General features: G+C 40.5%; 1 protein-coding gene across 1 annotated transcript in view; it reads left to right on the top strand.

Annotated features, from left to right (window-relative positions):
• Window positions 1-23,316, top strand: part of LOC109428419 (protein retinal degeneration B) — a 164,152-nt gene that overhangs the window by 36,121 nt on the left and 104,715 nt on the right. The window lies entirely within an intron of this gene.

A 23,316-nucleotide genomic window follows, 5' to 3' on the forward strand; every position in this document is an offset into this window, starting at 1 on the left:
AAAACCGAAGTTTGTATGGAGAACTTGGGGTGTTCAATAGGCTCTTAAGTCCTATCGGGATTCTTGTTTTAAACCACAATATATGGTTCAAGAGTACATATTTAGGGAACGTTCAAAAATTACGTCCAACATTTGGGGGAGGGGGGGGGTCTAGAAAAGTGTGACAGTACGTGTATTGGGTATAGGGAAATTGCGTGACAGAGGGGGGAGGGGGGGTCTAGAAATCCCCAAAAACGATGGACGTAATTTTTGAATCTTCCCTTACTCATTTTTTGACGTTTTTATTAACCGTAGTTGAAAATATATAATTTTTATTTTTTAGCATTTTGTCTCGTCCCTAGCTTATAACACATACTTTGAGTGATTTTTTTCACCGTGTATGTCAGATAGGAACATTTTTGAAATCCCAGTGCGAAAAATGTCGAGCTCAGTCACACAAGGTTGACCTCAAATGTCAAAGTAGAACTATTTACCATTTTTCTTTTTTCGAATTTTCTCATTATTCCTTTGTTTTTCAAGTTCGAGTAAAGTACAATTCCGATTAGAATATTGCATCTTGCATTGCTTTATAGATTACCGTGCAAATGTTCAATCGTCTAAAATATTTGTTCACACGTCAAACACCAAGGAAAGTAGCAAGTAAACAAACCGATTATTCCATGCACCACCCAAAAAGTGTAACCGACGCTTAAACTTTCTAGCAGCGAAACGAACCAATGTATGCTTAAACTGGTGGGAACATATTGCGGTGTGACAAAAAATTTCTGCAGGGGGTCGAATACGGTGCAAAAAAAGCAATACCATGCTTGATCGTATTATTCAATATAAGCGAGATTTCGTCTTTAATTTTGGGACCCTATTGATATGCGCATTGTAACGTGCCATGCATATTTTTAGGCGTTTCCGGTATTTGGGTAAGTTTCGTTATTGTCTAACGCCTAAATATATGCACAGCGCGATCTAATGCACATATCAATTGACCACCCCAAGTTCTCCATACAAACTTCGGTTTTGAACTGTGAAGGCTCGGTCCAATATTTTTCAAAAATTCTTTCACTATAACACTTCTAGGGTCCCAAACCCCTGTTATTTTTTTTCTCATCCCATAACAAAATTTAGTGTTGAACGGTGTTATGTACTCGGCACGGTAAAGGCTGGGTATGCTGCGCAATTCAGATCCCATTGTGATCCACTAGCCTCTGCCCAGCAACTCCTATCCCTACCTCCACGCGGTACAGGCCGGAAACTATGAGCAACCTTAGGGAAGATCGGGTAACCAACCCCGGTGGGAACTTTGGTCGTAGGCTGACAGGGAAGGGGGGTTTGCTTCGGCAGACCTGAGCGTCTGTTCTCCAGGAGGAGCGGCTCACAACAGCGTCTGATCCCCATGTTAGGGGCGGCTGATCTACGTCCGAGTGCCAGGGAAGGACTCTAAGCTCAACTGTGCACTATGGTCCTCCGGAAAGTACGGGGTTGGTGTCAGGCCCTACGAGCCAGCCGTAAAAAAACATTGTAACCAGGCTTGTCATTTGCTCCCGCAATGTGCCTCAAATGCATGTTTTTGTTCTCTTTATCTTTGTACGCTCCCACCGCTATCATTTGTGCGGGAGCGTAGCGCAAGGAGGAAGCATGGGAAAACAAAAAGAAACGTCGAACCACAAAAATCAGCACAAAGAGAAACATTTTTGTGCATCATTTTTGAGGCTCCCGCAAAGTTCTTCGGCAATTTCACCGGCGTATTGCGCAGTATGATCTTTCCGTTCGCATTGCATGACACAATTGCATACATAAATACTTGTACGCTTGTTAATTATTGATTTTATGAGCATAAGTATATTTATGTTAACTCCCGGTGCGCAAAGTGCCTCAATTTTGAGCAAACGCACTTTTTTGTGCAAACAAATCCGCACATGTTTCGGTGTCACAAGCTGCAAGCAGGAAGGTGAAAGAAACCGAGAGAAGCCGCTCTGGCATTGGATGCGGGAGCGTGGTGCAGATTTTTTGTTCCCTTGTTTTGCTCTGAGGAGGATTCCATCTCTGATTGTAACGGAAAATCAGCAACAGAATAATACGAACCGAGACCAACGGCAACGACCCCAGCGAACAAAAAGGACTTGCGATTGGAAACTCGGTACGTGGAACTGCCGATCTCTCAACTTCATTGGGAGCACCCGCATACTCGCCGATCTACTGAAGGACCGCGGGTTCGGCATCGTAGCGCTGCAGGAGGTGTGTTGGACAGAATCCATGGTGCGAACGTTTAGAGGTAATCATACCATCTACCAGAGCTGCGGCAACACACGCGAGCTGGGAACAACTTTCATCGTGATGGGTGATATGCAGAGGCGCGTGATCGGTTGGTGGCCGATCGACGAAAGAATGTGCAGGTTGAGGGTTAAGGGCCGATTCTTCAACTTCAGCATAATAAACGTGCACAGCCCACACTCCGGAACTACTGATGATGACAAGGACGCATTTTACGCGCAGCTCGAACGCGAGTACGATCGCTGCCCAAGCCACGACGTCAAGATCATCATAGGTGATTTGAACGCTCAGGTAGGCCAGAAGGAGGAATTCAGACCGACGATTGGTAAGTTCAGCGCCCACCAGCAGACGAACGAAAACGGCCTACGACTCATTGATTTCGCCGCCTCCAAAAATATGGCCATACGTAGCACCTTTTTCCAACACAGCCTCCCTTATCGTTACACCTGGAGATCACCACAGCAGACGGAATCTCAAATCGACCACGTTCTGATTGACGGACGGCACTTCTCCGACATTATCGACACGTCAGGACCTATCGTGGCGCCAACATCGACTCCGACCACTATCTGGTGATGGTCAAACTGCGCCCAAAACTCTCCGTCATCAACAATGTACGGTACCGGCGACCGCCACGGTACAACCAAGAGCGACTGAAGCAACCGGATGTCGCCTCAGCATACGCGCAGAATCTCGAAGCCGCGTTGCCAGACGAGGGCGAGCTCGATGAGGCCCCTCTAGAGAACTGCTGGAGTACAGTGAAAGCAGCCATCAACGACGCAGCCGAGAGCACCATCGGGTACGTGGAACGGAATCGACGGAACGAATGGTTCGACGAAGAGTGCAGAACGGTTTTGGAGGAAAAGAACGCAGCGAGGGTGGTAATGCTGCAGCAAGGGACTCGACAGAACGTGGAACGTTACAAACAGAAGCGGAAACAGCAGACCCGCCTCTTTCGGGAGAAAAAGCGCCGCCTGGAAGAAGCGGAGTGTGAAGAGATGGAACTGCTGTGCCGTTCCCAAGAAACACGGAAGTTCTATCAGAAGCTCAACGCATCCCGCAACGGCTTCGTGCCGCGAGCCGAAATATGCAGGGATAAAGACGGAGGCCTCTTGACGGACGGACGTGAGGTGATCGAAAGATGGAAGCAGCACTTCGATCAGCACCTGAACGGCGTGGAGAACGTAGGCACGCGAGCCCACGGTAACGGAAGGAACGACGACGCCAGTGCAGCGGAGGACGGAAATGAACCAACTCCCACGCTGAGGGAAGTTAAGGATGCCATTCACCAGCTCAAAACCAACAAAGCAGCTGGTAAGGATGGTATCGCAGCTGAACTCATCAAGATGGGCCCAGAAAAGATGGCCACCTGTCTGCATCGGCTGATAGTCAGGATCTGGGAAACCGAACAGCTACCGGAGGAGTGGAAGGAAGGGGTAATCTGCCCCATTCACAAGCAAGGCGACCATTTGGAATGTGAGAGCTTCAGGGCGATCACTATTTTGAATGCTGCCTACAAAGTGCTATCCCAGATCATCTTCCGTCGTCTGTCACCTAAAACGAATGAGTTCGTGGGAAGTTATCAAGCTGGCTTCATCGACGGCCGGTCGACAACGGACCAGATCTTTACCGTACGGCAAATCCTCCAGAAATGCCGTGAATACCAGGTCCCAACGCACCACCTGTTCATCGATTTCAAAGCGGCATACGATAGTATCGACCGCGCAGAGCTATGGAGAATCATGGACGAAAACGGCTTTCCTGGGAAGCTGACTAGACTGATTAAAGCAACGATGGACGGTGTGCAAAACTGTGTAAGGGTTTCGGGTGAACTATCCAGTTCATTCGTATCTCGCCGGGGACTGCGACAAGGTGACGGACTCTCATGTCTACTCTTCAACATCGCGCTGGAAGGTGTGATGCGGCGAGCCGGGTTCAACAGCCGGGGAACGATTTTCACAAAATCCGGACAATTTGTGTGCTTTGCGGACGACATGGTCATTATTTCCAGAACATTTTGAACGGTGGCAGAGCTGTACACCCGCCTGAAACGCGAAGCAGCAAATGTCGGACTGGTGGTGAATGCCTCAAAAACAAAGTACATGCTGGTAGGCGGAACCGAAAACGACCGGATCCGTCTGGGTGGTAGTGTTACGATAGACGGGGATACTTTCGAGGTGGTGGAGGAATTCGTCTACCTCGGATCCTTACTGACGGCTGACAACAACGTGAGCCGTGAAATTCGGAGGCGCATCATCAGCGGAAGTCGGGCCTACTACGGGCTCCAGAAGAAACTGCGGTCGAAAAAGATTCACCCACGCACCAAATGTATCATGTACAAAACGCTAATAAGACCGGTGGTCCTCTACGGGCACGAGACATGGACCATGCTCGAGGAGGACCTGCAAGCACTCGGAGTTTTCGAACGACGCGAGAACGATGTGTGGCGGAGAAGGATGAACGACGAGCTCGCAGCATTTTACGGCGAACCCAGCATCCAAAAGGTGGCCAAAACCGGAAAGATACGGTGGGCAGGGCATGTTGCAAGAATGCCGACCGAGGATGGTGAACGATAGCCACAAACCGAGTATTGTGGCGTACTATTGTTGATTATGTCTTGTCTTGGACTTGTTCAACAACAAATGTAGGTACCAATGGCAACCAGAATTGTGAACGATTTATGGTATGGATCATACGACCTGCAGTCTGTCCTGTGATATTTGGCAGTTATTCGAAAAGATTAATGATAGATCTTATCAACATCTGTCAAACAACACATACTAGGTAGACATCACAGTGTTTGATTCTTACCATAAAATGGGCATATAATTCTGGCGCCCATTAGTGCTCACAAATGCTGGATAGAAATTTCATTTCTATGGTTTTTCAAAAGCGAAAACCGCTTACAAATAACAACAAATAATATTGTATTTTTATCACAACAACGATTCAATAGGATCCTAAAATTAGAGACGAAATCTCGCTCATATTGAATAATACGATCAAGCATGGTATTCTAATCGAAATAAGCCATTTTACGAGACGTTTCAGAACAGCTGATCGTAGCAGCGGCGTCAACTGACAGAAGTACACGCACCTTTGTTTTGCTGGAATCTCGTGTAAATTTTGAAAAGGTACTTGTTCGATAAATTGGAGATATAAGAAATTTGTGCCAAAAAAGGCTCAAAAGCTGTCGTAGAAGCAAAACAAAACTCAATAATTAATCAGGTATTTTTTTCGTTGCGATTCACTCGTTAACTTCCGAAAAAAAAATTGAATAAAAATTTCTAATTATGGTTTTAGCCAGTTTCAAAAAGTACGCTTGACTTGCGCGCAGTCATTAACCATCATCAACCGGATGATGATTGAAAACGTAAACATCAGAGCGCGTACTTCTGTCGTTTGACTAGCCTCATAAAATAGACTATTGTACTTTACTCGAACTTGAAAAACAAAGGAAAAATGAGAAAATTCGAAATAAGTAAAATGGTAAATAGTTCTACTTTGACATTTGAGGTCAACCTTGTGTGACGGAGCTCGGCATTTTTCGCACTGGGAATTCAAAAATGTTCCTATCTGACATACACGGTGAAAAAAAATCACTCAAACTATGTGTTATAAGCTAGGGACGAGACAAAAGTCTAAAAAATGAAAATTATATATTTTCAACTACGGTTAATAAAAATGTCAAAAAATGAGTAAATATGTATATATTGTGGTTTAAAACAAGAATCCAGGTAGGACTTTAGGAGCCTATTGACGCCAATAGGAAGTAATCAGCTGCGTTTTTGCTAGAGTGCCGGTAGAGGCGCTTTTCTGATAAATGCGGTAAACGTGATAACAGTGTAAACAAGCAGAAAAGTTTGCGCTACGGAATCATAGATGGCGCTCGTGTTCCACGTGTTTTTCACATATACAGCGGCGCCGCCTGCACCTATCCACTCGGAAACATCATGCGCAGCACGGGTGGAAAATGCCAGTCAGAAAAAAAGAAGTAAACAGCTTGCAATTTGTATGGTGGCGTAATAAATTTTCTATTACTGTAATGAATCCGGAAGAAACGCGTAGGTATAATGATTTTGTTTCTAATTTGCAACTTTTTGCCCCAGGGTACAAATCGCTGCTATGCGGAACAAGTGCAAACCAGCGATTTGTCTATACAAGAAAAATGATTTTACTTTTAATGTGGTGGCGCCATCTCTGAGAAAAACAACCTTTGATTTCTTACTATTGTATTTGTTTTGTTATCAATGGTAGTTAACTATTTATTGGATTTCTTAGTTTATTGGAAAGCAATAGAAAAATCATTGTCAGAACAATGAAAAAAAAACGTTAGAATATATTGTTTTATTTCGGAAAATGCCCTAAAAATGTCTCATAAAAATCAATACATTTTATTGTTTTTCCGAACAAATGTATGAGAATTTTCTCAAATTTTTATGGTAAAGATACATAACGACCACCATTTTTCCTTGTAAAAGTGCCATTTACCATTCACCGAATGGTATTAAACAATAGTGGTGATGGTAAGTGTGCTGTGAAAATTACAATACGTTTAATGGTTAATAACTTTCGAGATAATGGTGTTGTAACAATAAACTTTATCGTATTTTAATGATATTTTTTATTAGGGTAGACTCCTTCCTTGGTCTGCGGAACAACAGCTTGAGAAAATCGCAGTAGAACAGATGTTTATTAACAGGTAACATTCTTGGAGTTACCCCTGCTATATCTGTTTACGTTGACACATTGCATTGTATAATTTTCCTTGCCTACTTGGCATAATTTACATCACGCAGTGTTCCCAAGAATTGAAGTTACACATTATAACTAAATATTTGAAATTAAATTTTATTGAATAACAATTAAAAGTTTTACTTGTCATGTATCTTCGGCACTTTGATAGAAGACTATATAAGCCATATCCATATCGGTTTAATTTTAAAGACATCATCGATAGATAGGGTGCCTGTACCAATTATGGCACTACCTAAGGAAAACTATTTGTACAAAAATAACGAGAAGACCAACGAATGTCAACAATATGTTAAAAGATAGCTTAGTTTCCATACTTTACAGGAAAAATATAGAAACAGAGCTAACACTTCTTTTAGTATTTATTACAGCGTGTGCCAATGATAGGAACCCTGTACCAGTTATGGCTACATTTTTTAACTTCGGTTCCATTTCGCACTATTTACATGCATTCCTTATGGGATTAACCATAACTGGTACAATATGGCGATATTAGGTGCAAGGAAGCCGAAATAGGGTCCTAAAATTAAAGACGAAATCTCGCTTATATTGAATAATATGATCAAGCATGGTATTCTAATCGGAATTGTACTTTACTCGAACTTGAAAAACAAAGGAATAATGAGAAAATTCGAAATAAGTAAAATGGTAAATAGTTCTACTTTGACATTTGAGGTCAACCTTGTGTGACTGAGCTCGACATTTTTCGCACTGGGATTTCAAAAATGTTCCTATCTGACATACACGGTGAAAAAAAATCACTCAAAGTATGTGTTATAAGCCAGGGACGAGACAAAAGGCTAAAAAAATAAAAATTATATATTTTCAACTACGGTTAATAAAAACGTCAAAAATTGAGTAAATATGTACTCTTGAACCATATATTGTGGTTTAAAACAAGAATCCCGATAGGACTTTAGGAGCCTATTTTAAGCAAAATGATTTATTTCTACCATAATTTGAGCAAAATGTGGAGTTTAAATGAGTGCAACCATCTTTTGTGAACGTCATCTGTTGTTCACAATTTTTTTCTTGTTGATTTACATCGTTAAAGGGTGAAAATCAACTATGGCGAATAATTGGTACTATAGCCATAATTGGTACACTTACCCTACTTCAGTCTGTGCAAATGAAATTTTAGATTTTCCATAGTAATTACCACACAAACTCAAAATGCCATGTGCACAGTCAAACTTGATCCAAAAAATCTCAAATTTTGACAGGATGATTATACCGCAAATTGTCATCGTTTGAGCATAGGAGAGCGAAAATTTTAAATGTTGCATCGGTCTGATACACCACTGAGAGATCGCACATTAGCATGGGACAGAAAAAGACATTTCACTTCTGTACACTATATGACCGTCAATGACAATAGGACCAGGTGGCTGTGCCGCTTCCAAATCTCTGGAAAGACTCTTCCGTCCTGACATTTTTGCAGACAGGATCTGAACATCTCGGGGGCTATCTGCAACTTATGATTCGGAACTCCGAATTTTCGGCTTACCTATTCATGCAAGTTCGTCACCCAGCGCGGTCCTACGAAGAGACCAAGGATTACTCTGGTCACGGCGTGGGAGGAGCCCCTCGTCATCCATCGCTTGGCCTAGCCCTTTGGCTGAGTGAGGACCCACCTAAACTATATAAAACTGTATACAATTAACGCTATAACTCAGTCTATAATTCAGTCAGCTTTGAACCAGTTAGCCTAATTATGCATAGTATCTAGCCACAGACAAACAGACGTAACATTCTTCACAACGGCTTTGCGCGTGCATTTAAAGATCAATTTGAATTTCATTTGATTTCCGCGATCCTTCCACCAGAGGCGCTAGTGTTTGATTGCTTTGACGTTTGCCAGTGTACACGTTGCTGAATGATGCAAACGTAAATTACAGGCGATAATGTGCGTGTTAAACAAACGTCTAATGGCAATCCATCATGGCCGACAGTGTCTTGCGCGGTTCTACCAATAGGTGGCAGAGTGTTTATGAAAAAGACATCGGGCAAAAGTTTTGATGAATTTTCTCTAAGACATGGTTCCCAAAACTGTGGGTTGCCGGCCTTTATCTAGGAAGTCGCGAGGGACAGTCGAATATTTTACTGTAACAGACAACAAAGAGGGAATTCCCATGAAGGGTCGCGAAAAGTACGTCTCCTGGCAAAAGGGGGTCGCGCACCTGGATGTTTGAAAACCTATTCTCTAAGAGTTACGTCTGTTTATTTGTGATCTAACCGTGTACAACAATTTACTGTAATTCATCTTTTACCAAATGTCCTTCATTATCTCCCTACATGAGTCAAAGTGAGCCGCACCACGCATAAGACTGAGGACCACTGGTATATGAAGGTGTTTGCACGTTTGCTCATAGATCGATCGCGTGTCGTTGAATATTATCAATTGAATCGACCGTATGACGATCTGAATGTAGTACACCATTACTTATTCGGTGTAGTCTTCACTCACACTACCTAATAGGTGATGGAGGCGTGGGAGGGAATCCGTCCGTTGTTGTTTGCGAAGCTTCTTGACATTGAATATTTAAACGATTATTAAAATTGATTAAAGTGATGAGACCAGACAAGTGTATCTTGGACGATCGTGTGCAGTTGACATCATTTGACCAATGGGGAACTTTTCTGATTCAAACCCGTTCAGGAATGTATTTTTAAAATAAGTTTTGAAAATTCCCAAAATAATATAAATGTTTCAAGAACGCTCGTTACTAATCAATGTTCTAATCAATTGGGTTTCAATTGTAGTTTCAATAAGCGAACCTTAGATAACCACTCTTCTAGACTTGGTCGACGGATGAGAAAATTGGCTGTTTCAAGATTGATAGGTGAGCTCGTTCAAACTGTTATTGTTTTTTTTTTATCGTCTGTGTACTATGAACTTTGACAGACATTTGATAAGATATTTTATAATATCATTTGAGGGGCTCAGATGCAAACGTGTACGTGACTTTTTTTTTTTTTTTTGATTTAAATATAATATATAACAAGAGAGCTCAGTATTCCCAGAGTTTCGGATATTCCAGTGGTGTCTGTTGCACCAAAAGTGAAAGAAGAATAAACATGTCGGTCAACAAAGCATTACTCATCGAATATAAATCAACCGATTGGGTTTTCGGGCATAAGCTCCATTATCAGTGATTCCGCTGCTGTTTACGATTGACATAGATAAGAGCGCAGACAGAGGGGGAAGAGAGAACAACTGGCTAAAGATTTTGTTTTGGGTTTTGTGCAAATTTCCACCCAAACCTGTGCCGAAACCAGTCAGTGCAGCAATAAGTATACTATGCTGAAATGGCTAGTTGTAAGCAAGTGGCTAAGTGCTGTTTCGAAGCCACTGCCGCTGATTAACTTCATGCCGTAGCTGATGATAATCAAACTTAAAACTGAAAAAAAACATTTGACCTCGATGACAATATTGTGAGAGAATTAATCTCAATTGAAACTGCAAAGCGGGGAAAATAACATGCAAATAATTATCCATTACATTGCAGAATATGCCAAGCGGGTGATATGATAACAATTTCGTGTCTTTAAAATGCTTCTCAAAATATCTCCGTACACGTTTGTTATAAAAAATGGGTAGATCATATTTTATCTTAGAAATTTTCAAAAAATATCCAAAAATGGAGCGGACCTGGTGTGGTGGTTAGAACACTTGACTATCACGTCGAGGACCTGGAATCTAATCCTACTCTCGACATACTCACAAAAATGTGGATTCTTCCTTCGGAAGAGAAGTAAAACGTGGGTTCCGAGATGAACTAGCCTAGGGTTAAAAATCTCGTTAATAAGACAAAAAAAATATTGAACGAGCCGGGACTCGTAATTTGCCGGGATTGAAGGTGGTTGCTTCCCGTTCGTGCTACGAACGGCGCACAGGAATCACTGGATCCAGATTGGCACTTATCACGGTCACTGAGTCTTCACCTTCTTCACCGAAGGTAGAACGATCTCACTGATTGCCACCGATCACACTCTTTAGTATGATCTTATCATACACAACTGTGAGTTTCACGCACGCACTACCGCACGACCGACGATAATGTTTAGCTGCCTTGCTATATCTAATTGGCCACCACGGAGTATCCCACACGTTTCGGATACAGAGGAATGCGTTTTGTGTTTCGCTTTGTCGCACCACTTTATTTCACACCGACTGATTGAAATGAAGATACAATAAACGATCGACCGCACTGTTGTTTCTTTGGGGCTATATTTTCAACTAACTTCTATCAATTTTGCTGTGCTGCGCACAGTAGTCAGCTTGGTGGATCATGACTGAGATCACTTGCTCTTTTCAAATCTCTCAGAGCGGTTATCTTACATTAGGCTGGTTCAGTTTCATAAGGGTTAGTTTAAATTCAATTGATTTCATATTACGACTAGGGTTAGTATTATTTACATATGTACAAAGCCAATTCAGTAAGATATTGTTATTCATGAACGGTGAATACCGATCAAATATCCAAAATTTCCTGGAAGTAAACCATTAGATGTCCTTTCCAATCGATGAACTAACAATCTATTTCCTTTTTTTGTTCAAAATTTGTCTCAACTTGTCTCAAGTGAAGTTGTAGACCTTTCGTTGAGCAAATCGTTGCTTCCGACAATACCGATGACGATGGAAAAAGTCTGCCTTTTTCCGTATCATGATGACACTCGACCTTTTCCGGATTGATGCTGGAAAGTTCATCATTACTTCCATTTCAGCTTTGTGCAGTACCCACTTTAATGGTATCTGATCGGATTTGCATAAAATTGCTCTCATCAGATGTCCCCCCTGCAGAGATGGATCAAACGATGACGCAATTCGATTGAGGGTGGGGGTGAACGCATCGATAACAGCCATCGTCTCTATATCCTGTATACGTTGTTGGATATCGATTTTGAATTTTATGACGTTGTTTCCCATCCGCTTCCCGTTTTGCGTGGAAACTGCGGCGGAACCTTTGTTGGAAAAGTTCCTATCAACAACAACGGGGTTCCTACTGGGAAACAACGGGTACGCTGGCTGTAGAGCTACATATCCGTCATTCGTCAGCGTGCGAAAAGGATAAACTTTTAGTGACGTTCGTGCGTTTTGCGAATGGATGGATTAGTTTTGCGTTGCAAGAGAAAAGTTTTCTCCGGTTTTATGACGTCATAAATCAAGCTATACAAGTATATATTAATATTATGGCGCCAGCACCAAACCGAATAGCGACGTTTTGACTAGCGACACTTTTTTTCAGTGTCGGGTGTGGCGCGCTGTGTGCGTTCAATGAGGCGCTGTCCATAGTCTACGTAGTTTATGGACAGCCCCTGATGCACTTTCATATGCGTCACTTCCGATGTATGATGTAAACAACTCAACATTAGCAAAAATATTTTTGACAAACAAAATGTATTTGACTTCCAACCAAATCCATAATACAATGTGGAGCAGTTCCGGGTCGATAGTTGGTAAACTTTTCGAACTCTGTTTGTTCACTGTTTTGATTGAATGATGTGCAACGATAATGAAGTTTTCCGGGGTGATCGATTCAATAAAGTACTATAACGTTTATTTTATGAGGTATTTTAAAATTTCATATGTGTACGCCCGTTCAACAAATATTTTCTGAATTTGATAAACGTTATGATACTCACAGCATATCCGGAGGATTTATCGTACAGTAAACATCTGATCCGTTGTCGACCGATTGTCGACTAAGCCTGCTTGATAAACTCCCACGAACTCATTCGTTTTAAGTGATAGACGATGGAAGATGACCTGTGAAAGCAGTTTGCAGGTGGCGTTCAAAATAGTGACCGCTTGAAAGTTCTCGTTGCCTCTTCCTTCTGTGTCCTTGTCACCATAATCACCTCCTACAGCGCTACAATGTTGAACTCGCGGTCCTTTAGAGTATCAGCAAGTATGCGGGTGCTCCCGATAAAATTGAGAGATCTCCAGTTCCACGTACCGACCTTCCAATCGCAAGTCTTCGTTGTTTGAAGGGGTCGTTGCCGGTTTCGGTTCATGTTATCTTGTGGATTATTCGGTGCTTGTGCAGTAAGTTTGTCGAAACAAACCCCCAGTCCCTCTCTGCATACGACCAAAGTCCCCACCTGGGCCGGGATTGGTTACCCGATCTTCTCTAAGGTTGCTTGTATCCTGGCCGGTTCCAACTAGGAGGTATGGATCGGAGTTGCAATGGCACAAATTTCCCAAATGGAGGAATTTGGAGCGTGCCTCTGAAGCCTACCTACTAATATGTACTTGCATGACAGGGAGATGAAACTAGGGGGAATGACACTTTCTTTGCTAACTGGAAAAATCCGCATTTATTCGTTGCTAACCGTCGTTAACGCGTCTAACTGCTGCTAAGTTAGCAGCGGTTAGCTACGGTTAGGCACGGATAAATGCGGATTTTCCGATTAGAAATGGATATGTCATTCACCTTGTATGACACACCTTACAAGACGTCTGATTCGCTGTGCCAGCCTTTTCACGTGCCTATTTTAGGCATCGTACACAAATTACGTAACGCTATAGGGAAAGGGGGGGGGAGTCTGGCTTAGCGTTACGAGCCATACAAAATATGTTTGGTTTTCATACAAAAAGCGTTACAAGGGGGGGGAGTCTGAAATCGCCGATTTTAGCGTTACGTAATTTGTGTACCATGCCTTACTATGTGTTCTACTGGTAATTCCGGCAGAAGCTCCCCCAGCAATTCCTGAAGGCATTCCACCAGTAATCCCTCTAACACTTCCACCAGGGATTTCTTTAGGTGTTCCAAAATGAATGCATTTCCAGGAATTCATCTTGGAAATCCAACGAGAAATTCTCAAGCAGTTTCATCGGCAATTCTAGGAGTTCTGACCGAAACTACAGCTGGAGTTGCAACAGGAATTCCTATAGAAGTTCCATATCGAATTTCCACTTGAATATCTCCGCAAATTTCCGCAGGAATCCTCTGGTCTAGCAGTTCCGCTGGAAATTCCTCTAAGAGAATCATCGGAAATACCTTTTGGAGTTCCACCGGAAGTTTCTCTAGGATATTCTTATGAGTTCCAAAGAGAATTTCTCCTTGAATTTCTCTTTCCGAAAAATATTTCTTTTGGAGTTCCACAAATTGTTTCTCCGGAAGATCCATTGGGAATTTACAAGTTTCTCCGAGACACCTTGTGGGAGTTTCACAGGGAATTCTTCTCAAAGTTTCAACTATTTTTTTTAGTATTGGCATTTTTCTGGGAACTACATCGAAGTGACCTCTAAATGTCCTCTGAACACCTGTAGGACTTAAAGAATCTCTGCTAATACCCGGATATTGTTGTGGGAAATCCACCTTTAATTCCTCTTGAAAATCCACTGGGAATAGCTCCAGGGGATCAATTGGAAATATCTCTAATACTTCTCTCCAGAACCTGTATGGAGTTCCATCGAAGACTTCCCTAGGAATTGCAGTTCTCTTGGAATTCGAACAAGAACTTCCCTAGGAGTTTCACGGATTATTCCTAGATTCCACTGTGAAGTCATCTCGAAGTTCAAATTCCTCCAGAATTTCCATCGGATCGTTTTCTAGCAGTTCCGCTAGAAATTCCTTTAGGAGTTTTAAAGAGATTTTCTGCAAGAATTACTCAAAAAATTCTCTGAGTTACACAGAGAAATCGTATAGAAGTTCCACCGCGAATTTCCTGGATGATCCAACGTAAATTTCTTAAAGAGTTCCGCCACGTATTCCTTTGAAAGTTACCCAGGGATTCTTCTCGAAGTTCTACAGTGAATTCATATAGGAGCTCCACATTCCCGTAGTAGTTCAATCAAAAAGTTCTCAATTATCGAGAAATTTCACCGGGAATTCTTCAAAAGGTTCCTGAGGTGAAACTCCTCGAGGTATTCCTGCTGTAAATTCTAGAGGGGTTTCCGGAAGAATCCCCTACAGAAACTCTCCGTGGAAGTCCCAAAGGATCTCCTGGGGAAATCTCGAAGGAAGGACTTTCCGGTTAAACTTCTAAAAGAATTTATAGTAGAACTCTTAAAGAACCACTCTAATTTCTTTAAGAATTGGGTTGTTTAGTGAATAAAATATTGCTTTTTTCTTTAGCTCAATCGAAAGAGCTCATTTTTCTGAGTATAACGTGATTTTATTGGATTCCAATACCTTTGTTTTGATGGTTAAATTAACAAAACAGTTTTAATTTTCGTGGCTAGAATGACAGTTCAATCGTTAAAGTGACAGTTCGACCCGAACAAAAAAATTTCCCCATACAAACTTTAAATGGATTTTAAAAATAGCTCCCGGACTCCAAAAATTATGAAATTTTGGATTTCGACTAATTTTTGGGCAGAGAATCCGATTATGAAATAATCCTGATACCCCTAAAGAACCCAATTCTACCATAAATTCTTTTAGAAGTTTAACCGGAAAGTCCTTCCTGAAGGAATCCCCTTATGGACTCCAAACTTTACCGGCGACATCTTTAGATCATGTGTTACCCTTGTACTACCGTCTACCCCCATTGGTTTGAATACTCGCTAATCTGCACATCGTTTATACTAAAAATGGTTCAAACGTCATTCTGCTCGTGGAACGGAGTGAAATAGAACGCAGAATCAAAACAAAACAGCAAAAAGGGTTACCATCAGTGTGTTTTCGATGCCACAAGGTTACTAGAAGTTCATATTAAAAAATGAACCCTATTGGTTTGCATGAGCTGTCTTGGATATCTCGATAGATTGCCTGGATCCGTTCTTACCAAACATGGATACTCATCATCATGGATTATTTTCGAATGTTTTCATCGTTCTTTTTGTACCAGAACTTGACAATCTACAATAATGTATGTTGAATCATCGAACTTTCAGAAATTTTGGACGATCTGACTGAAGTTAGAACCGTACATGGACAGCAATTATGGTGATTTGCTCATCTCCAGAAACAAAATCGACAAAATTTCTGAGTTCTCGGAATGACCTTTTTGAAATCAGTCCTTGAGTTCAATAAGCTGTGGACTGTAATCATATGTTTTTTCATGTGTGGAGCCCCTGTGGTCCGCATAAACTAATGTTAATAAGAAAGTCTTTCACAGCTATTCCTAGGAATAGTTAAATGATGACCTTAGCCAAGTCATGCCTTTGTTTCAGAGAACCATAGATGGACAAAAACTAAAGTTATTTGCTTGTGGGAAACAACGCTCAGCTTCAAAAACGAATCAAAGACTGACTTGAACTAGGCCATTCCGGGTACTCAAAAATCTTGTCGAGGAATCTGCTTATTTCTGTTCGATGTCGAAATGGTGAGTCGATAAGAAGGGCGTCCATCATATAGCTCTGGTCATAGGCGCCAACTTGTGACGTAGTTGGGGGGGCGAAGCTCTCCAAAATTGGATAATATTCAACTTTTTTCAGCTCAATGCACTAGTTTTCACGTGAATATGTCTAAACTAGATGAACTGCGTCGATATTATCCGAATTTCATTGATTTTGAGAGGCCTTGCCCCCCCAACTACGTCACAAGTTGGCGCGTATGGCTCTGGTCCTTACAAGTTCCTACCTCATGCTTCAAGCGATGACAAAGACCGCCAGCTTAAAGTTGTGTGTGTGTGTGTGTGTGTGTGTGTGTGTGTGTGTGTGTGTGTGTGTGTGTGTGTGTGTGTGTGTGTGTGTGTGTGTGTGTGTGTGTGTGTGTGTGTGTGTGTGTGTGTGTGTGTGTGTGTGTGTGTGTGTGTGTGTGTGTTTGCTTTGCTGGTAGTGCAGCCTGGGCACTGATGTCCTTCTGACTTCAGCTAGATTGGGGAGGTATATCCGGAGCGTCTGTTCAGCAAGGAGGTGCGGCTCAAACAGCGTCTATTCTGGCATTCAGCAGCTGAGTATGAAATGCTCCTTCACCGGAAGCCATACCATATTTAAATTTTTCCTCAATCATTCTATTATAGTAAAAGAGTTAAAGAGAGTTGAGTACACTGTAAAATTATTTTCCTAAAAATTACATGAAACATAACACTTCATGAAAAAAAAATAAAATAAAAATATTTCAAAAATAATTATAAAATTCTCAAAATGTTTTTATCCTAAAAAATCGGTATCTCAAATGGGCTTTGAGAAAAATGTAAAAGTGTGGGAATCTTCAAAAATAAACATTAGGAAAATTAAAAACCAAAATTCACAAAATCGCGAATTAAAAAGAATCATCTTCTAAAATATGTTTGAATCCATTTTAGATGACGAAAAATGATATTAAGATCAAAATCAAACATTTGGGTATTAGAGGGTTAAACCCATCATAAGATTGTTTTAAATTTATATGCGGCATCATTTGAAAGGTACTTTAAAACCTAGGATAGGATATGACACGTAGTCAGCCAATTGCGTTGCGTTGCGTTGCGTGGTAACGGAGTAATTCGTAGATTGCATACTGAAAGTTGTCATGTTAAAACTTTAATACTTCTATTCTTAATAGGGTCCTAAAATTAATGATAAAATCCCGTTTTTATTGAATAAAACGATGAACCATGGTATTCTGATCGCAACAGTACTTTTCCCCAACTCGAAAAACGAAAGAATAATGAAAAATTTCGAAATAAGTAAAATGGTAAACAATTCTAGTTTGACATTTGCGGTCGACCTTGACGTGATGGAATTCGACATTTTTCCCACTGGGGTTTAAAAAATGTTCCTATCTGACGTACACGGTAACGAAAATTCACTCAAATCATGAGTTTTAAGCTAGGGGCGGGACACAAGATCAAAAATCTTAAAAATATATATTTTCACCCACAATTAATAAAAACATCGAAAAATGAGTAAATATGTATTCTTGGACCATCGTTGTTGGTTTAAACCATGAATCTAGGTAGGGCTTTAGGACCCTATTGCTTATGGAATGCTATTTGGGAAGGAACAGCTATCCAATTAGAGGTTGAAGCAAGGGGCATGCAACTCTAAACTTTCTGTAGTCCTCAAAAATACTATAAAATACTAAGAAATACTAAGCAAATATGTCGAGCACAGCAGGCCGATTGCTTTGATGCTATGCAAGAAATCGATACCGTTGTTTATGAAATATGTCATCTGCTTGTGTACAAATTCGTCCATTTCGGTTCCCGACTGCATTGTGGATTTTTGTTCTCCGTGTTCATGGGAGTTAAAATCGTTAAGGAGACTAAATTCATTCATTTTATTTATTTAGTTCAACATTATTGCATAGGTAAAACTGAATTCACAATAACGGTAAAGGCTTGGTATCGCGTAATGCAGACCCCAATGCGGTCATGAGCAACTCCTATTCCTACCACCCCGTGGCACCGGCCGGAAACTGTGAGCAGCCTCAGGAAAGCCTAACATGGAAGAAGGGAGTATGCTTTTTGCAAGCCTGAGCGTCTCTTCTCCGGGAGGAGCGGCTAACAATAGCGTTTGTTCCCCAGGTTAGAAGCGTATGATCAACGTCCTAGTCCCAGTGAAGGATTCAAAGCATATCTGTGCACCCTGGTCCTCCGCAAAGTTATGGAATTAGTATGAGGCCCTGCAAGCCAGTCGTAAAACCAACAGGCAGCTAAAATGAAAAGGGAAGCGCAACAATCACCTGACAATTGATTAGCATCGTTTTATTCAATTATTGAAAACTGCATCTTCAACTACTACGTTTCGTGCAATAGTAAAAATAGAAGTGTTCGAACAAATTCGCCGGTCTTGTTGGCAATAGGGCACTGCACTGTTTTGATTTTGTATGGGATTTTGACGTTTCGTGGCCTTGTTGTTTACAAAATTTCTGTAAGAGTGAAAGAGAGGGAGATAATTTCATGCACTACCCTATTGTGTAAACTCCGCACGGAGGAGAACTCCTTGGTTTACTCGCAGTCGCAATTGCTCACTCCAAATTGTTTCCAATGATGCGGACTGCATTTCGTCGTTGCATTTCTTCGCCCGTTTTCCTAAAAAAGTAATCTAGTTTTAAAAAAAAACTACTCGCAAAAATGTCTCGTAAAACTGCAACTTACACATTTTCCAATCCTGGCTCGAAACAACCAACGTTTTACCTGTTTTTTGCTTTTTTGTGTCTGAAGCGACTGAAGTGAAAAACTAAACAACAAACTACGCTTGACAACCGACGTTGACAACGTTGCTTTGATTGAGAAATACAAAAAATACTACAAATACTAATCGTGTACTATTAGTAGAGTTTAGTAAAAGTTTAGAGTTGCAGGTCACTTGGGTTGAAGTAAAAAAGACATGAGAACTTCCATTGCCGGCCACGCCCATCTTCTCCGTTACGAGGATAGGAAAGGATGTGATTATATGACACCTACTTTACGAAAGGCCAGCGACTCACCGGCGCCCCCATAGGTGTCAAGGAGTTGGATATTTGGGATGGATTGATTGGGGATTCACTATAAGCGAGTGATTCAGATTCAGATTATGTAAGTGTATTTGAGTAGATCCTGTAAATGTGTTGATGTAATTGTAAATGTTTTAGTATATTCAAACACCAACGTTGGGAGTGACGTAGCTAAAAAATTTTGTCACTCCATGAGCCTTTTTGCTTCAGGGATGGGGCACAGGCATTTATACTGTGTCCTGGCTAACAAGCCTAGGCTTAACCGCCATTGATCGGTCTCTGAAACGATAATAATAATACGTTATGTGGATGGGAAGGGATAGTAGGGGAGGATAACTATTTATCGAGATGCCAGCGACTCACCGACGACCTCGAAAAAATAGAAAGGAAATAGGATTTTGGTACAGGAATTTATTTTGAAGGAATATAAATGGTGGTGATAAATAGAACAATGACTTGTTCCTTCACACTTATGCATTAAAAGTTTCACAAAAAAGTCAACGGTTTCGGCAAAAACAGGGGTGTCCATTTCGCCCCGGGTGTCCATTATGCCCCTAATCCCCCTAATGCTAGTATTATACAGTTATACTTCAGAGGCATTAGGATACGTCTTTATTACTACACAAAGCTATTTATTTTAGCTTTTATCAACCCCATTTTGATGTTTAACCCGCCGGAAGCCTATATACTTTTTTGCTCACGACATTTTGTGCAATATTTTAAACATTTCCAACAATAATTCTGTGCCATATTATAAAAAAAACAACTAATCTAGCTTACATTACAGTATTTACAGAAAGCATTTTCTTTAAATGAATTAATTTAGCATCGTAGAATAGAATTTTTGTAATATTTCTTTGAATTTCATAAATAATAAACTTTTAAGGTCAATTATCTTGCTAACCCGTCATAAACTAAATGCCTTGGAGTATATCCTCTAAATACACTCACGAAATTACACAAATTCTATTGAAAATCATTTTTTCATTCACCTCGGTCTAGGCAAAAAATGACACTTGAAGGGTTTTTACCCTCGTTTTTGTTTCAGTGCATATGTTAGTGTGATGTATCACCTTTTCATAAAACAGTACTAGATATACTCCCAGCCAACACAAAGTCGTATATGATGTCGAATAGGATGCTAAAATGGAGGTCATATGCGTACATGATTCCATTTAACCACGCGTAAAGTGTACGCATATCGCCTCCAATTTAGCATCCTATTCAACAGCATATGCGATCGTGTGTTGACTGGGCTATCACTGCCATAAAAAGTTTAATCATAAAATCTTTAGTATGAGTTTCCTGACACTTTTTTGAAAATTTTTGGGCCTCGGCTAAACGAATGTCTGTCACTGTATAGGAAGGTATCTCGAACCACTCACCAAAACCTAAAATCAGTGGGAAACCTGTAGCTTGGCAACTCTCTAACCCTCCAGGACTCGGCCAAACGTGTTGCTAGGACTACATGCAGTAACCAGTAACATGTAGCCATCAGCGATAGATGAGTACCGTAGCGTGGGGGTGCAGTTGATTTCTATTTTACAAGTGAAATTGTTCAAATCAGCGAATGTACCTATTTTTCATTCAGACTAAATCGATATTTTGTTCTCTGTTGGTATGGTGCTCCTTGGAGTTAGTCTTTTCATAAATTTTGCTCTTCAAAAGTTTATGATTTATCTTCAAAATAAATAAGAATTGATGAGTTCAGTTTTTGTCTGAACGTGTTTGCGTGGAAGGGTACTTCAAAACCTAGGATAAATAGGATATGACACGTAGTCTGCCAATTCGAGACTAATTTGTTGTCAAACAGAGACCATTAGTTGCTGATTGTTCGAAATTAATATCCGTTTGCTGCTATCAGATCGCTTTGTTGTTGGTTTGGTTGTGTTGCTAGTTTGTATGTTTAGCATTTGAAAACAATATTCAAAATCATTAGGGTATTCACTAAACAGATTAATTAGCTGCGTAAACCATGATTATCAGATTATTGAAATGTTTCGTGTGTGGCTTCGTGGTCGTGTGGCTAGTATCACCAAGCAGTTAGTCGTGCTGAGGAGGCGCGGGTTCGATTCTCGCCGCAGCTCTCGGCTGTGCCACTGGGCGTTGCATGCTAGTCCGTTGTCTTTTGTCGTGCTTCCTTCAAAGAGCGAATAGCTCACTGGAAGCATTAAAAGTGTCCATGTTTAAAAGAAAATGCGAATGAAATAATCAAAGATTGCCTTGGTGATTGCGACGTTTAATCAGTTTTATCGGTTAAGGCTGTTTAATGAATCCCCTAATTGTATTTGTTTAGGCTTTATCGCCTAAAATATTTCAACTTTTGAATGTAAATCAACCTAAAGTGACTTCCATGCCTGAAAATTGATAAAAAAAAACAATAAATTGGTGCAAAATCAGTTGAATATTTGATATATGTCACTATAAATGAAAAAAAAAACCCTGCGTTTGAAAGTAATCTCAGCCAGAGATGGAAAATGATGAAGATTGCAGCTGAGCAGACACAAACCAAAACAAACCTACTCGTGTACAACAACAACAAACGAAGCTGGCAAGCACTCGCATGTGATTCGCGAAGCTTCGTGAGTTTTTTTTTTTGCATTTTGACAGAAAACGCATTTTAACGATTGGCAGTGCTGCTTTTCAGGAACAATGAAGCATAATGTATTAGTCGATGTTGGATAATCACTGGATTTGCTATTATAACCACAATTGCACTTCCCGCACCACCACTAGTCGTTCACGAATAAAAACTCATAAGTGTTTCTGTTTTTGTTTTGCTTCTTACTCACGAAGCAGGCGAAAAAACTCACACTCTTTTTTACTCTCGGAATCGTGAGTAAGCCTTGTGTTGGCTTTACACTCGTAAATTGCTTCATGATGAGAGTAACACTGTTCGACAAAAAAAAACTTTTGCCGTGATCAGAGACCCCATTAGTAGGGCATAAAAGCGCATGAAAAGTGTAGAAAAATGCCATTTTCAAATTTGTTTGAGCACCCCTAGAAACTTTATGAGATGAGTTTGAATTTTATTCATTTTTGAAGGTTTGACACGAGCTTTAGAAATCATCATAAACACTTTTGAAATACAATATCTTTGAAATGCAATTTTGTGCACCGCTAAAATTTTCACAGATCTGAGAAGTAACTTTGAGAAATAACTAGTCAAAATTTCAGCGTATTACGACATTCCATTTCATTGATACATATCCGGGAAGAATCAAATATGACTTATAATACAAATCCTTGAAGTTTTCTCTTAATTCAATCACAAAAAGCAAGCCCCTATCCTTATCTAATCATGACAACATAACTATTTTACTTTGATTTGACTTCAAAATGCTACACTTATGATCTAAATAATTAAATTAAAATTTTCGAGAAAAAAATCCGGTCGATCTTTCAAATTACGTCGATTCTTTCAAACGTGGTAAGCCTGTGTAAAAATAAAAATAAAATCTAATACATTTATATTTTGCGATCAGTACAAAAAAACGTTTCCAGTGTTTTCGTGGGTTGTCTATAACCTCCTAGCCATACCAAGGTGGTAAAATTGATAACTTTATTGAATAAAACAAACTTATTTCAATACAATGAATTGAAGCTGGCATTGCGCAGAAAACATGGTTTGAGTTCACGACTGTTCAAAACAATATAACCCTTAAAAAATGCAAACCAAAAATGAGAACACTCTCCATTTACTATTAGTAATCGTACAAGCACTGTTGCTTTCATCACATTTTAGTTAGTTTCACAATACAGAATGTGTATGTTGGGGCATTACCATTGAAGACACTTTTATGAAATTAATTGAATTTTTCATGTAATAAAATCTTAATTTCAAGCTCAATAATGTCCTCCACGATTGTAAAATTGCTTTATAAGTTGCAGCAGCATAGGGTCTGGAACCATTTGGGCAGGATCATCTATTTGGGGCACTTGTGTCTATGACTCAGTAAATTTAGAACCGATTGACTTGATT

This window comes from Aedes albopictus, chromosome 1 (assembly GCF_035046485.1).
Source record: "Aedes albopictus strain Foshan chromosome 1, AalbF5, whole genome shotgun sequence".
Lineage (NCBI taxonomy): Eukaryota > Metazoa > Arthropoda > Insecta > Diptera > Culicidae > Aedes > Aedes albopictus.